The 12,945-nt window shown below is 35.2% G+C and overlaps 1 long non-coding RNA gene across 1 annotated transcript in view; it reads left to right on the forward strand.

Annotated features, from left to right (window-relative positions):
* The window catches only part of LOC141460250 (uncharacterized), a 47,656-nt gene that overhangs the window by 16,783 nt on the left and 17,928 nt on the right, over nucleotides 1-12,945 (forward strand). The gene's annotated exons all lie outside the window — the stretch shown is intronic.

The raw sequence follows: 12,945 nt of genomic DNA on the forward strand, positions 1-12,945 counted from the left end.
GAGCGTTGTTCATTAATTGTCATTAACGTATATTAGGAGGGGATGCTTTGCAAACCAATTAACCCTTTAGTGCTTCATGTCGCATGTCTGCTGCATATTCTTCAGCTTTTTCAAAGAGCTAGATTTCATTTGTATTAAAATCTTAGGACTGTATTGCGCTGTGACTTGTCGGTTACCAGTTTTTACGAGCTTTAAATCCGAACAGGAAATATCTGGGTTGTTTTAAAGCCTCAAATGAGTGCAGTTGTTGCGTAGAACATTTTATTTTTGTGTACGCTTGTTGGCAATTAATTATTTTGTAATATAACGTCTCTTCGAACTTTATAATTCTGCGATTTTCGTTAAAGAAGACGTCTCAAGGACATTGTGAAGAATTGAAGCTATAATTAATTTATTAAAAGTTCCAGAAGGGAGAGTAGGCTGTGGCTCTATTGCTGCAGTAAAGTGCTTTTGGAACTTGTAGATTCTAGTTCAGATTGTTGGTAGGTAGTTTCGATGAATCCACAGTACCTGCAAAACTTTTTGGGCGAGATCGATAATGTTTAAACTTTAAAGCCATTGCAAGAAGTAGCGAGGGATATAAAAATAATTGAAAATTTCAAAGTTAATTATAATTTGGGAAAAAAAGTTTCTTGTAAAACTGAGACTTAGGAATGATCATTATCGATAAAGTTTTTTATTCCATAAACTTTAAATGATGCACATTTTAATTCCGGGTCCTAGCTCATAATTTTTAAATAATAAAACAAAATAAACAGACGCCAGATTTGGAATAGTAAATTAGCGAAGTTTTGAAATTCATTTTTTCAGTCTAGATGCATTTAGATTTGTCGAGCAACACTTGTCATCTTAATGGAAACATCAACAATTTTGTTGGTTTTGTTTTAGTTTTTTGTCAAATTAATGTGCATATTTAAACTTTAGTAATAGTAATGGAAATCACATTTCTAATAGCACCACTTACTAGTTGAGTTATTTGCACATCTGTTATCTTCTGTAATAGTTACTAGATAATTCGAAGTAAAAATGTTACTTTACGCTACTTATAGGCTCATCTATCCAGCAATACATTAAGCAGTAAAATAAAATTGTTCTCATAGTTTGGAATAAAGGATATATATAGTGGAATGTGTGTGAATCTTTTTTTTTTAATTTATTTTTTACGAAGTAGAGTTATTTATACGTAATGGTTTCAATACCACCGGCAAAAAATAAATAAAAGTGATTCATGTGTAAGGTAGGGAATCTAATCGGTTTGGTTTGCACTTTAGTAAATGGCGTAGGATCACGATTCACTCTAATAGTTGTCCAGAGGTGAGCCGAGTGTGAGATAAGAGGGTCTGTCAGCGCATTATCCCTAGACGCAATACTCTTTTACAGTTTGAAAAATCTATCTTATACATTTGCAACCCGAGTACATTATATACATTGATTCAACTCCAGCTGCAACCACTCCAGCAGCGTCTAACATCACAAATAGATCAGAATTCCGCTTCTAGTTACTTGTAAGTTTCCTATTTCTAATCTAAAGTTATCAAAATATGAATAAGAAGTAAGATTTCTAATGGAAACGAACTTTTGTTTTAAAATTAAAAATAAAATGATCCCACCAGCCGACCATGTGCGGTACCTTGGAATGTACCTAGACAAGAAACTTACCTGGAACCCCAATACGAGACTTAAACGTACCGATCTGAACAAACGATACAAACTTCTAGCCAGACTATTCGACAAACGCTCAAAACTCTCACTACAGAACAAACGACGACTCTATACAGCACTTCTCACACCAATATGGACTTACGGACTCGAACTTTAAGGGAACATAGACCCTCCATTCTATGTTAGCAACCACACAATACACACAGATCTCCAAATTCCACTCATCTCTGAACTTGCCAAAATCCGATATAAAAATTTTCATCAAAAACTCTCATTTCATCCCAACCTTTTAGTTGCAAACTTGTCTTCAACTACGCTACCCTCTAATTCTCGAAGACGGCTGAGGCGCCGTTGGCCCCGTGACCACTGGGTGACTAATTCACGGATCACTGGATGACCGTCATTCACGTCTGCCACGTTACATTATACATTTATCACATTTACTTATTGTACCCTGTAGGTACAGGTGTTTTCAATAAAAGGATAAATAAAAAAAAAGAAAAGTAAAATGTCAATGATGAAAGTTTTTATTCTCAACTAATGACGCTTTCTGAATGTTCGTGTGAACGTACATTTTAGAGAAGGGCTAAAGTTGCTACACTTTTTAGGAATCTAAAAGCATTACTCGAAAAATAAAAATGCCAGAATTTCAAACTTTACGGTTAATATCCTCATAAACTTCAGTACCAAATAACTTCGTAGATTTTTCTCATTAAAGTATTTAAAAACCTGAGCTTTTCTCTGTGTAGTTTGGACTACGGTCAGTATTCTCTTGTTATAAGCGACATTGTCCATGATCACTGGATTCAGTTTAGGAATCTCCGCATAGAAATCCACTGCACTAACCATTGAGATAATACTATTCCTAAAACTCAATAGAGGAAGATGTGCTCTACCTTACCTTACGCTAGAAAGGGCATTAAAGATGTTCCGGTGCCCCAAAACATGAATTTCCTGTAAACAAAATCAGTAGAAGTATGAGTAAAGAAGAAGACTCTTCATAGGGGTTCCTTAGTTTCTCTAGTATCTTCTAAATTTGAAAATTTTCTACCATTTCTGCTGTTGGGAAAACTATTACCACCAAAATTATTAAAATACAGTTAAATGTTTATGTTGTTGTTGAGAGGGTTTCTTTAAGAAGACCAAGTGAGATAATTTGTGGCCAGAGACGACCAACCCCTTTTTACTGAATATACCTCCTCGGGCACTTAGCGATTTCATTCAATAAGAATTACTGAAATTCCAAAACGATGGAGTAGCCAATGTTATTTGGGAAGTAAGAGAGAACCCAATGAATACACTGGATTGCACACTTATGTAGAGAAGAGGGAATATCATGAAGGGTGGACCAAACCGCATCCGATTAGGACGCAGCCCAGTCTAACCTTGTTTTATGGAGAGGGCATTCTCGTAAAAAAGTCCTCTACCGTAGCCAGAGTATCAAGAGGGATGTGTATGCTACCCGGTACTTTAGTTTCCCCATGGTCTGCAGTAGACTGAAATAGGATACATTAGCCAAGCGTCATTGCACCGTCGGCCACTCTCCTGTCACTGGACCGTAATATGCGTATGCAAAGTCACCATTCCCATTCTGACTCTTCGTCGTTCAAATTCTCTTCATCTGACTTGCCCGGATATCACTAGCTTTCACAACAACAAGGGGGGATTGGTAAGCTTATGGAAATTTACTTACAAGAAACAGCAAAATTGAATTACCACAAACTGATGAAGAAACTTGCCAACCCCTAATGCTATTTATTATTGAAAGAAATATATTTCGCGTTCGAGAAGTTCTCAATAAATTGCCACTTAGGCACTATACTAGATATACGAGGTGCATTCAAATTATAACACCTCCGAATTTTTTTCTCAGAACTGTTTCCAGATAAAAACATGCGGTTTGTTTTAAAATAAGCGGGCACTCTTTGTTAATGCGTGACAGAAATGGCAGCACTGTACGGCACACAGAACCCTAGCCGCAGCGTCGAGAGTAAGGACTGTTTTTTATACTAAAAATGGCGACGTTTTCATTACACGATCAGCGTGTAATCATTCGATTTCTCCATTTGCGAGGTGTGACACCAATTGAAATTCATCGCCAGTTGAGTGAGGCATGTGGTGATGCTGCCATGGATGTGTCAAATGTGCGTTCTTGGGTGCGACGGTTTAAAGAAGGAAGAACGTCGTGTGAAAACAAACTAAGACAATCTCGGCCTCGCACCAGTCGGTCTGTTGACACGATCGACCGAGTGGAAAAAGTTGTTTTGGAGGATCGCCGAAAGAGTGTGCAACAGATCGCTTCCTAAGTTGGCATTTCCGTGGGATCTGCGCACACAATCCTTCATGATGACCTGAAAATGCGAAAAGTGTCCTCCAGGTGGGTGCCACGAATGAAGACTTTGAAGTGATTGCTCATGCTCCCTACACGCCTGATCTTGCTCCTAGCGACTTTTGGCTCTTTCCAACAATGAAAGACATTCTCCGTGGCCGCACATTCACCAGCCGGGCCGCTATTGCATCAGCGATTTTCCAGTGGTCAAAACAGACTCCTAAAAAAGCGTTTGCAGCGGCCATGGAAACATGGCGGCGACGTTGTGAAAAATGTGTGAGGCTACATGGAAATTACGTAAAGAAGTGACAAAAGTTTCAAATTTTTGGTGTGATTGGTTAGTGAGAAAAAAATTCGGAGGCGTTATAACTTGAATGCACCTCGTATATACGGCACTTTCATTTTACAGTTATGGCAATTTAGTAATCCACTTGTTTCTAGCAACTCTATTTGAAGAAAATTAATTTGTGTAGCGCGTTAAGTAAAATTTTGATTACATTTTTCGCAGATGATGACTTTAAAGAGCTATACGAGGTCCCAAAATGAGTTCCCTTCAGGTGATTTTTCAACTTCGAGAAGAGAAAAAAAGTCACAAGGACTCAAGTCAGGCGAATAAGGAGGCTGAGAAGCCACAGGAATGTTTTTACTGGCCAAAAACTCGTTTATTGAAAATACTGTATGACAAGGAGCATTATGGTGATGCAACACCCACTTGTTCTTGATGTTTGGTCTCACACGAATGACCCTTTTTCGAAGTTTTTCAAGAACCTCTCGGTGTTGATTGACCGTTTGACCTTGAGGTAGAAACTCTTTATGGACGATTCTGTGGATATCGAAAAAACAAATCAGCATGCTCCTTGTCACACAGCATTTTCAATAAACGAGTTTTTGGCCAGTAAAAACATTCCTGTGGCTCCTCAGCCTCCTTATTCGCCTGACTTGAGTCTTTGTGACTTTTTTCTCTATTCTTCTGGTATTATACAGGCTGGTACTATATATTATTATTCTTACTTGACCGTATTTAGTTGACTTTTACTTTTAAATAGGTTTTTCTCAATTACAGTACGCTGTTAATAGCATAATATACATTTAATCCAAGTGAAAGTGAAAGTCCGCATTCACTAAAATAAAATCACAATTCTCGGAGGGAGTGTAGCAATCTCGAAAATTTAAAAGAAGTTCTACTGTTTCTAAATAATTTTTTCATACTCAGAATAGCCTTGAATCGTGACAATTAAAAAATTTGCACAGTTACATTGCTTCCTTTTATGAACAGGTAAGAGAAAATAAAAAATTGCGTCAAGACTTTTTTGTACTTTTTAAATAACACCTTTAAATAAGACGGAAGAACCCCGAGGTTAAAAGCCGAGCCAATACAATGTCCAAGGCTGAAGTAAAATTAAATTCTAAGTTTTATCTTAATCATCGCTACATGAATAACACTATCGTCAGAGATAATTTTGTCACACATATAAGTATAATTAAACCAAAGAAATAATCTCTAGTAAGATGTTGGGAAACAAGTCGGGAAAATATTTAGCATTACCATTAAAAGAATTCCCGCAACAAGAATTTTGTACAATTGATAAGATAAGAAGCAGTTGTAACAAAATGAAGCAAGTTGAAGAAATGGTGAACTAACGCATGTTGTTTGGTAAACCTACAACTTTTAATTATCGTCGCTCCTTAAAACTGCTTCACTTTGTTTCTTTCGTCTTTGATGACAGTATTCAGTCCAAGATTTTCAGTTCCTCGATTCCGTACCTTACTTAGGCTCGCTCCGCTTTTCGCTTTATTCCAGCGTTACGAGAAACGCTAAAAACGTTTTAATGGGATATGGAATTTTAAATTACATGGACCATCAGTTCTACGTAAAATCCTATATTCTTTCTCAGATTTTAAAGAAATTTTAAAGAACAATCTATTCAGAAATTTATTCCCATTTACTGTGGGAATCACAAGTTTCTTTTAAAATGAATTTTACAACTTTCTAGACCATCTCATAGAGGTAGGCCTTGCCATAAGTAGCTCAGTTTCCTATTCTTTTGCAGCTTCCATGCTAGATAGGTAAACCAGTTAATTACCTAGATTAGTGGTGCTTAAGCGTAGAGAAGCCTGACATCACAGGCCAATCTAAAACTTATAAATGATGATAGTTTAGCTGGAGCGCCATGTTACGTTAATTAACATTTTTGGAGAAACAAAAAACTTGATATCTGAGAGATGTGGATGGCAAGGGATGCAAGGAATGCAGTGCAAATAATTTTTAACGAAATTATTTAAATATTCATTGTGCATAACATCGCAAAGTTCACAATTTTAAAATATCCTCCACATCTTTGTTTTAGAATAATTTACTAATTATTATGTCCAAAACTAATAAAAAGGCCGTCGTTCAGCACCAATTTAGAGTTTGTGGTCACGAGCTAAAACATTTGTGGCCTAAGTTAGGATATGTTACTGAGTGTAGAGTCAAGAAAGAAAAGGTTGGAGTTGTAATTAATAATGTACTAAATACAAAATTGGTTTGTTTAAAATCAAAATGAACAAACGGATAGTGCTAGCCAACTGCAGTCGGACAATCGTGTCACATAATCGTCTGCCCATCGGCAGTCACGAAACTGGCTTCACCATTCTTGCCAAGTTGCTTTTTTTAAACTTTTATTATTTGCACTACTGAAAATATTAGATCTGAGCAGTTAAAAACCCTTTCAGATCTTCTTTTAATTCAATTTAACAACTCAAAATGGAAGTGAAGTGCTCCAAATTGTGATACAATGTACTAACCCCATACATTAGGAACATCCTATTACGGGTTTGTCCTGTGAGATGTCAGTTAAAGATTTTTTTTACAATATTGAATAGTATTTCAAAAGTTTCTTCAATTTCACACTTATCTAAATTGTACAAAAAAAAAAGTGTCAGATGTCAAGCCACAACAAACACACAAGTGACATGTACGGTGCCAATAGAATTATAAAAGACATGTTGCAAGTTTGGCATCTAGTCAGAGCACTTTTCTGCATGTCCAATGCTCTCTCACCCCCTACCTAATCTTATAATTATTTTCTCTTTGTAAGAAGGTGGGATTGCTTCATGTACTAACTTTATAAAACTAGTTTTAACATGTACCATCACAGAAAAAATGAAAATAAAGCAGAGTCGTTACTAAAGGCATAATTGTTGGTCGTTACATGAACACAAACAAACTGAATCAGACATTGTAGTTGTTTCATGACTAAAACTTCAGTGAATCTCTGTTACATAAGCGGAAGGCTAGCTCAGTGGAGGGTCCAAATAGTGCAGCTGAGCAAACCAATGCAGACTGTCTACTGTCAGACACAGAACCTTGACTATCAGCTGGGCCACTAGGCCGATCGCCTCCTAAATAAACTTGACATCCCAGCACGCCTGACTGCAGAATTCCACGCCTAACAAGACTCCATGAGATCCTCATTAATCTGTTTCCTTTACCGTTTTCGCATACATATTTGCTTGCTGTAGAAGGCTTGAAAACGCTTGGGAAAATTTAATTTTCGTTGGGGATGGAGATTTTATTTAACCTTCCGTTAAAGGTTGAGATGAATCAAAGTAATCGTATTAACTATTTTTGTTTGTTTAGAAAACCCCCAGAATTGGGACTAGATATTAAATATTAATTTTATTTGTAATTGTCATTCTATTCTGGGATAACATAATAAATACAGTAGCCAATCACTGCTTTATTTGTTATATACAAAATTGGTACCCTACAAAAGTTAAGATTGTGTTGTACGGTACTGGGACCAATTCTTTGGTTTTGGCCTTAAATTTTATTTATTGGGATAATTTAAGGAATTTTACTAAATTGTTATTGATATATATGCCTGTATATGATTCCTGATTGGTAGTTGGACTTAAATCCGGCAGGAAAAATAAGTATTTACCTAAATTGACGAGTATCCTCACTAGACCATTCTATTCTTAATGAAAACTTCTTAAATACAATAAATATTCAAACTGGTACTTAAGAAGTCCTGCATTAATTGTGCTCTGTACTGTGTGTATTGATCGCCCTCGATGAATGAATGAATGAATGAATGAATGAACGATGCTTTATTACAAAATAAATACAACTATACAAAATTATATTTCAGACATCTATATGACATGGTCTTAAACCGTCTGTCAGAGTCTACACTTTATATGTATTCAAAATTAACCTATAAACCTGATAAATAAATAAAAATAAGTATATTATTATAACAATAAAATAAAGTGCTATCTTAAAATATTACACAACTTGATTCTTTATTATTAGTATTATAATTAAACTTAGTAATTGAATTCAGCCACAAGCATGCTTCTATACATTAATGCATATTTTGTGTACAATGCTAAATTCAACCAATTACTCCCATTTATTAAGGAGACAAACTCTTGTTCGGATAAGGAACTTTTATTGAAATAACGGAATCTATAATCATTGAAAATTGGGCATTCGGCAATAAAATGGAATGTACTTTCAATTTTATTTAAATTACACAATGAGCATGTAAAATTAGTTCCAGTAAGCCAAGGCTTATAATTTAGATTAAGCATTTCTCCCCGTATTTTAAATAACAATATTTTATATTCCAAGCTTAATTTTTCACTCATGTAAGAAATATTAAACTGCAGAAATTTAAACTGTTCATGATACTGTGCATGTTTGGCAAGAAACAGAAATTCCTCTTTCTCGTTTTGCATAACTGCAGACAATAAATTGTTTGTTTGTTGTTTCCATATATCGCTAGGGTAGCTATCCAATAATATATTAAACCTCTCTGCCAACTGCAACCAACTTTGAAACCAAGAAACCTTATTCTTTACTACTTGCATTGCAACTAGGTACGTTAATCGATCCTTCGAATGATTAAGCAAAACGTTTAAAACATATGAGAAATGCAGCTTCAAGGCAAAACCGAAGAGAGTACCCCTTCCCGTTTCCAAATGCAAGAAATATGTTGGACAGTTTCTCGGTAGATTAAATAATCTTTTTATAAAAAATCTTTGCAGTTTTTCCGCATCTTCGAATAGTTCATAACCCCAAACTTGACATCCATAACAACAGACAGATCGAATTACAGCATCGAAAATCTTATACTTGGCGGGTAAACTGATCCGATTATTTTTAATAAAATTATACCATACACTTCCAACACAGCGTCTTCCCACGATTAATTTCTCTTTTATATGCAGTTTAAAATTTAATGTCGAGTTCAAGTTAATACCCAAATAATTGTAACTTCTTACAACCTCAATTGGCTCTCCTTTATATGACCACTTTTCACCCGCACAGTTCCTCTGACCACATTTCCTAAAAATGACAATCTTGGTCTTTTCAAGATTAATACGGAGATTCCAATAATCAGCATATTTACCCAATCGCTGAATCATCACTTGAAGAACTTTAGCGTCTTCTGCCAGCAGAACGATATCATCAGCATACATTAAGATATTTACTTTAGTCTGGCCAACCATAAGTCCTCCACCAACATATTCGGGCAAATCAAGTATGTATAAAGCGAAAAGTAGTGGGCTTAACAAGCAACCCTGTCTAACTCCCATCTCTGTAACAAAACTTGGGGAGAGACCTCCGTTACACCATACAGATGCCTCCGTTTTGCAATATAAGCTTTTTATGGCATTAACAAACTTGCTAGAAAGACCCAGAGTGTACAATTTATATAAAAGGGCATTGCGGTCCACACTGTCGAAAGCCGCCTTAAAGTCGACAAACAGAGCATATACCTTTTTCTTTCGCTGTTTCCATTTTAGGTGAATAATATTAACAAGCGAGAAAACATGATCGATAGCAGAATGGCCTTTTCTAAAACCGGCTTGATTAATTCCCTTCCACAAATTTCTACTTTCAACCCATGCATTTAACCTTAAAAGCAAGAGAGCAGTATAAATCTTACAGACCGAATTTAAGAAACTAATCCCTCTGTAGTTGCTAGGAGACCCCAAATCTCCTTTTTTAAAAATTGGGAAAACAATGGACTCAACAAAACTCGTTGGGACTATACCACGATTATAGAATTCATTAAATGCATATAACAGGTAATCTTGGAATATTTTGGGTGAATTTTTCAAAAATTCGCTTGGCACTCTATCTGTTCCAGGTGCTTTATTATCTTTAGCCTGACTCAGTACCAATGAAAGTTCTTCCTCCTTAAAAGTACAGTCAAGACTAGGATCTACTACTGATGGTTCCACCCATAGTATCGGTGAAGCGTCCCAGCCTGGACTATACAAACTGATAAAATAATTGCGCCAGACACTGGGGACTATCTTATTACTACACAAATGCGCTTTATTTTTACATCTATTCACTAATTTCCAAAATTGTCTACTATCTTGAACTGAACTAATCTGATCACCCGTAGTTTTAAAAAAGTCGATTTCTTTTTTCTTACATAAGGCTTTGTATAATCTATTTTCTCTTAAATAAGCAGCCTTCACAATTGTAGAATTCGTTTTTCTAAACAACTTAAGCACACTAAAGGATCTACACCTGGCCTTCAAACAGTCCCCGTCAAACCACCCGTTACGAGCTTGAAAATTCAATAATTTATTTTTTTGCTTAACTATTCTACTTGGCACACATTCCCAAATGCAGTGAATTAAGTAATCTGTAAGGGTTAAAACATTCACAGAAGATATATCAAATGTTTCTAGTTGCCTCTTCAGTTTTTCCTCGAAGCCACACTTCATGTTATTATTCCATTGCAATTTTGGCAAAAGAGGTAATACATCATCATCATTACAAATCTCATTACAATATATGTGCAAAACAATCGGTAAATGATCCGAAAATAGTTGCTTGCCTACTTGAAAATTCTCTATTCTAGGAATCAAATCAGATGTAACTGAGCACAAATCTATTACCGAACAACCATTTGAACTAATGTAGGTGAATTCTCCTAACATATCACCTGGGGTACGACCGTTAAGTATTACTAAATTATATAAATCAAAAAATTCTATTAATTTTTTACCCCTGGCATCCAATTTTACATCTTTGGATTTCCTAACCGTACTACAGTCTGCTTTAACAAGTTCTGGAGAATTGCAAAATATTTCCTCTGGAATGATTTGTTGCTCCCCTACCCTTGCATTACAATCACCCATAAATATAAGAGAGGAATAATCTTTCTGATTTAACAATTGGTTTATATTATTAAATTCGCATTCCCAATTTCCGGAATTGAGATAAACTGGAAGAATATGTAACAACTTATTATTAACTAAAATTTTAATTACAAAAATATTTTCAAAAGTCAAAAAACAAATATCTTTAAACTTGAGGCTTCCATGTTTACAACCAAAAAGAAATCCCTTAATACCTCTTCCAAATAAATTATTTTTATAAGCGGGAACCCAAAATAATTCAAACAGTGAAAAACAATTTTTAAATAAAACAATTTCCTCCTTTAAAACATGTGTTTCTGATAACAAAAAAATATCAAATTCGCTAATATAATTTAAAAAATCAAAATCTTTTCTTTTACTTTTCAATCCATTAATATTGTAATATACAATTTTAAGCAACTCAAATTTTTCAGTTAAAATACCTTTCTGACAGACGGACTTATCTCAACTTCTCGTTTCCATGGCCTCAGCAACACCTCTCAGATTTGCATCACGCTGATCTGGTTTAGACGTCATTCTCAAAACTGTTGATTTTAAGTCCAAATGAAAAATATCCATTAGCTTCTTCACGCCATCTTCACAATTATTGTATAATAAGCCTTTCGTATCATCCCAATCGAAAATATGACGTTCTATGGCCATACGATCACCTAATAGAGAGACTTTCAAATTATTATTTAACCGTTGCACCTCCTTTTTAATCACAGACAATTTCACGCCCTCGATGATACAATTAGACTGCATACTTACTAGATTTACTATAATTATCTAATTCCTAAAGAAGGGATCTTGTTAATTAAAGCAACCTTAAAGGCGCTAATGTCCTCAGCAGTTGATGCGCCCGGAAAAAACCTTATTTAAGATGACAAGATCACGAACGAAGTTATACTCACTACTTCCTGGAGAAAAAACCGTGCCACATGAATGGCGCCAGTGGCCGACGGTATTGGCTGCGAGACCGGAAATAGGATAGATCCCCTGACAAGAAGTAAAGAGAGAAAATGAGCGTAAAAAGGAGAGAGAATAAAATGTCTAACTTTGAAAAAGAACCTTATCAACCTGATAATTCATTCCTTATCTAGGTTTTTTGGTTAGTATCGATCATTTATAGAGTTATTTTTGATGATGAGGAACTAAGACTTTTAACCTATCTGCTCCTCTTTCTAATAATTCCTCTATCAATGATTTGTTCAGCCATAGTGTAGGTCTACTATTGGTATACCTCTGGTAGTACTTCGTTTTCCGTTTGGTCCAAACTTACATGTTAATTTATGCGTAGAATCTGTCACGGTATCATTATTTCACAGAATATTTGTGCTCGCCTCTCGACCAAACAAATCTGCTTTCTCATTTCATGCATGAGCATTCACCCCAACTAAAAGTAACTGGTGCCCAGATTTTTGAAGAATCTGAAGCTACTAATGGAATTCCAAAACGAAATGGTTTATATGCATTAACTGTTAAAATTTATAATGTTCCAAAGAACATCGAATGTGTTAACAATCTAAAAATATGTTATAACTGTTGGTTTTCGTGAACATATGCACAGTGAAAAGTGTTTTTTTTTATCATTTCATTGCTTATCGATCTGAACTTAATGAGTTTCCCAGTAATGACAACAGTACAAAATGTACAGAAATAAAAGGAGATTATAGTTGGTTAGGGCCTAATGTAAACAAAATGTTATCTCCATTTTGTACACTAATAACTCAATAAAGATTGCCTAAGATAATCCTTTCCTTAATTATAGAGGATCGTTAACAGTAACCACAGCACTA

Source organism: Rhodnius prolixus, unplaced genomic scaffold (assembly GCF_049639745.1).
Source record: "Rhodnius prolixus isolate KJV_2025 unplaced genomic scaffold, Rpr scaffold_1, whole genome shotgun sequence".
Classification (NCBI taxonomy): Eukaryota; Metazoa; Arthropoda; class Insecta; order Hemiptera; family Reduviidae; genus Rhodnius; species Rhodnius prolixus.